Genomic DNA, 5,187 nt, shown 5'->3' with positions numbered 1-5,187 from the left:
GACCAAAATCGTGTTTTTTTTTTGACAAAATCCACGCCTTTTTCATGTCTCAAGGTACGGACTTTTTTAAGGAATTTCAAGACATCAAAACGTGTATTATAAAGAAATGTTTTAAACAATTTTTGAGACATTTTGGTTGGAGAATTTTCAAAGTTTTAGATAAGTCTCAAAGTGTGGATTCCTTAGAGAAAAATTTATGAAATTTGAAGCCTGGATTTTTTAAAAATCCTCGAGAGCCTGAAAAATTGTTTTGTTAAAAAAATTCAAACCATTTTTTTAATTTTTAAGGCTTCTAAACGCTTTTCACATTCACATCTTTTGGCATCATTGTTGGGGAAAATGTTCTCATTGTCCACACCCACTTTTTTCCCCTATTTGCCTGGTAATTACATTTATGTCCAACTGTTTGTTTTTTCATTCAGTCCCCACCTTCCTTTACCAAGGCTAATTAAAATTCCCCTCTCTTTGTCCCTCTCTCTCTCTCTCTCTCTTACGCTGGCTGGCTGGCATGAAATGGCAAATGAGATTTCTGCTAATTTACTTCATTATGTTTTGTGCCAAGCATTTACATGACTAGCTCCCCTTGTCCCCTCTCCCTCTCCCCTTTGGCAAAGCTGAATATATAACAGAAAAAAAAAAAACAGAGGTTGGTTGGAGGTTGGCAAATGCCAGCGAGTAAATGTTAATACGCGATTGGCTTAAAAACATTTCAGCCAACCACAAAACATTATTAAAGGTTTGTAATTTTATGCACGTTGTTGTTGCTAGTGTTGTTTTTTTCGTGTTTTCGTTATTGTTGCTGCTGTTTGATAGTTGTTGTTGTTACGGCTTGGTCAACAAAATCCCAGAAAATGAGAACGAAAAATAGATAGAAAAAAATGATATGTATGTATATGTATCTGTATATATGTATGTATTGAAGCATTAAAAAAGGTTTTTTGTTTTTGTCATTGTTTTTGTTGTTGCTGTTGTCTAGGTACTTATATATATACATTCAAACAACTACCAGACAAACAAAAGAAAAATCAAAAGCAAATCTCCACTTCAGGCAAATCATTGGTCTTTTTGCCCGGGCTACTGCCAGTAAGCCAAGTTGTTGGCCAAAATAAAGCAAAAAAAAAAAAAAAAAAAACGCTGAAGTAAATATTGCATACCAGCCAGTAAGCTAGCCAGTCAGCCAGCCAGTCAGTAAGTTGAGTTATTTTGTTGACTTCCCCCTTTTCAACGACATGGACAGTAGCAAAACTGAGCATCAACATTTAAATTAATGAAATCAGCGGCTAACAAACATGAATTTGTGCTACTACGAGCAGTAACAGCAACAACAACAAATACTACTGCAATAAAAAAAATATTAAAATGGAAATGAAAAATAAAAAGAGGAAGAGGAGGGCAGTTACTACAATCGGAAAAAATTTAAATATTTTTGAATTCATTTTTTGAAATTTTCTGGAAAAAAAGACCTCTGAACGAGAAACCTCAAGTCCACTTGGAATTTTCCCCAACCCAGACTGGCTATTGAACAGTGGAATTAAAAGAAAATTCGCAGCAAATTGAGAAAAAGTTCTCAATTTTCAGAAATAAACAATGATTCTTATTAGCAGAAATATATGTTATTTCTTCATGGTACATATTGAATATACAAATTTCTTTTGTTCAGAGACTCATAATGATATTTAATTTAGAATTATTTCTACTTTGACACTTTCCCCAAAAAATCAATTGTAAAAGGAGATTTTGTCTTGGATTGGATACGTGTTAAAATAACAGAGACAAAAAGCAAACACATAATTTTCACTTTTAGTACAAAATTTTCGAATGCAATTTTCTTAAAAACTATTAAACCTAGATATTTAGATAATTCCGTGATTTATAGTGAAATTTTATGTAGAATACTTCATCTTTTAAGACCATCTGCCTAAAATAAAATTTTATGTTACTTTCAGGCGTCAACTCGAAAAAAGTCCAAGGAAAAATTGATCAAAAAAAAAAATTGGGGAATATTTTTAGGGTTTTTTCGGGTTTGCTATTTTTTACGCTACATATCAAGTATACACATTTCTTTTGTTCAGAGACTCACAATGAAATTCGATTTAGAATAATTCCTACTTTAAGACTTTCTCCAAAAAATGTAGTTTAAAGGGAGATTTTGTCTCCAATTGGATAGGTCTTAAAATAACAGTAAGGAAAAGCAAACACAAAATTTTCATCTTTAATACCAAAATTTCGAATGTAATTTTCATAAAAGCTATTGATCGTAAATATATGGTTTATTCTGAGAGAGATAGTGAAATTTTGTGCAGAATATTCCCCCCTTTAATACCATCCGTCTAAAATGGCATTTTATGTTACTTTCAGGCCTTAACTCGAAAAAAGTCCGAGGGGAAAATTGATCAAAAAATTGGGGATTATTTTCGGTTTTTTTTCGGGTTTGCTATTTTTTACGCTACACATCAAGTATACAAATTTCTTTTGTTCAGAGACTCACAATGAAATTCGATTTAGAATAACTCATACTTTGAGACTTTCTCCAAAAAATGTAGTTTAAAGGGAGATTTTGTCTCCAATTGGATAGGTCTTAAAATAACAGTAAGGAAAAGCAAACACAAAATTTTCATCTTTAATACCAAAATTTCGAATTTAATTTTCATAAAAGCTATTGATCGTAAATATATGGTTTATTCTGAGAGAGATAGTGAAATTTTGTGCAGAATATTCCCCCCTTCAATACCATCCATCTAAAACGACATTTTATGTTACTTTCAGGCATTAACTCAAAAAAAGTCCGAGCGAAAATTGATTTAAAAAAATCGGGGAATATTTTCGGGTTTTTGGGAACATTGATGCCAATATTTTTTGATATAGAAGAAAATAGATATTTCTTGTCTGTGGTGACTTATAGTGAAATTTGATAAGGAATATTTTTCTCTTTAACATTAGCCTTCTAAAATTACGTTAAGTAGGAGATTTTTGCATAAACTCACATAAAGTACGATCTTAACCCCAAAATGTGTTTTTTACTATTTATGTGAATTCCTGAATGAAATATAATTTTCCTGAAACCCTTTCAAACCTAGATGTAAGATTTATTCTGAGAATGAGAAGGAAATTTTGTATAGAATATTTATTCTCTTGGCATCTTCCGGCCAAAACGGATTTTTATGTTACTTTCAGGCGACAACTCAAAAAAAGTCCGAGGAAAAACTGATCAAGAAATTATGAAATATTTTGGTTTTATTTTAAGATTAATGCAAATATTCTTGTGATATGGATTGGAAATAGAGATTTCTTTCCTGTGGTGACCTATAGTGAAATTTTATAAGGAATATTTTTCTCTTTAACATTATCCTTCTAAAATTACGTTAAGTAGGAGATTTTTGCATAAACTCACATAAAGTACGATCTTAACCCCAAAATGTGTTTTTTACTATTTATGTGAATTTCTGAATGAAATATAATTTTCCTGAAACCCTTTCAAACCTAGATGTAAGATTTATTCTGAGAATGAGAAGAAATTTTGTATAGAATATTTATTCTCTTGGCACCTTCCGGCCAAAACGGATTTTTATGTTACTTTCAGGCGACAACTCAAAAAAAGTCCGAGGAAAAACTGATAAACAAATGTTGGAATATTTTGAATTTTTTTTTAAGATTAACGCCAATATTTTTTTATATGGATTGGAAATAGAGATTTCTTTCCTGTGGTAACTCATAGTGAAATTTGATAAGGAATAGTTTTGTCTTTTCTAAAATGATGCTTTATTGGAGATTTGTACATAAACTCGCATAAAGTACGGTTTTAACCCGAAAATGTGCTTTTTATTATATATGTGTTCCTGTATGGAGTGTAATTTTCCTGAAAACCTTTCAAACCTACGTGTAAGGTTTATTCTGAGATTCATGGTGAAACTTTGTGTAGAATATTTCCTCCTTTAACACCATTGGCCTAAAATGAATTTTATGTTACTTTCAGGTGTCTAGTCGAAACAAAGGAAAAATTGAGAAAAAAAAAAATGAGGAAGTATTTTCGTTTTTTTTGGGAACATTGATGCAAATATTTTTCTGATATTCTGTGGAAAAAGAGATTTCTTGACAAGGAATATTTTTGTCTTTAACGTTAACCTTCTAAAATGATGTTTTGTTAGAGATTTTTGCATAAACTCACAAAAAATACGGATTTAATCCTAAAATTTGTTGTTTACAATATATATGAATTCCTGAGTCGATTGCTATTTTCCTGAAAAACGATTAATCCTAGATTTGTAGTTTATTCTTCGATTCATGGTGAAATTTTGTGTAGAATATTTCATCCTTTAACAACATCGGTTTAAAACTAAATTTTATTTTACTTTCAGGTGCCAAGTCGGAAAAAAGGCAGAGAAAATCGAGAAAAAATGAGGAAGTATTTTTGTTTCGTTTCGTTTCGTTTCGTTTTTTTTTTTTTGATATACAGATGATATGGAGATTTTATTAAGGATTTTTTATTCTCATTAGGTAAATTTCTTATAATAAAAGAAGTAAATTTTTTTAGTATACCAATGGCAGTATTTGCCCTCATTATCAAAAATCATACGCTCCAGTGTCTGTTTAAAAAAATTATTAATAATACTCATACGCAATGCTTCTAAAAAATATAAAAAGTTAACTGAGAAGCCCGTTTTAACATTCTCTGATAGAAAAAATTAGCAAAAAAAACCAAAAATTTACATTAATAAGGTCGAAGGACCAGTATTCCAAAAATAGGTGTTTTTTTTTTTTTTTTTTTTGAAAGCATTGGAATTTTTTAATATTTTGTAAGCCTCAGTGATGAAAAATTTCCAAATCCCTCCATGAGAATGCCGTTTTAACATTCTCTGATAAAAGAAAAATCAGCAAAAAAAAATCAAAAATTTAAATTAATAAGGTCAAAGGACCATTATTCCAAAAATATATATATTTTATTTTTCATTTTTTTTTTTTTGAAAGGAATTGGATTTTTTACATATTTTGTAAGCCTCAGGATGAAAAATTTCCAAATCCTTCCAAAGAATTTATATCTGATTTCAAAATGTATTTTCCCCCAATATTAGCAATCATACGCCCCGGTGTCTATTCAAATAAATAATTAATAATATTTATACGCAATGGTGGTGACAAAAAATAAAATGTTATCTGAGAGATAGCCTCTTTTAACATTCTCCAAAAAAT

Source organism: Musca domestica, unplaced genomic scaffold (genome assembly GCF_030504385.1).
Source record: "Musca domestica strain aabys unplaced genomic scaffold, Musca_domestica.polishedcontigs.V.1.1 25, whole genome shotgun sequence".
NCBI lineage: Eukaryota > Metazoa > Arthropoda > Insecta > Diptera > Muscidae > Musca > Musca domestica.
The sequence above is the reverse complement of the archived record's forward strand: the minus strand, read 5'-3'. Positions refer to the sequence as shown.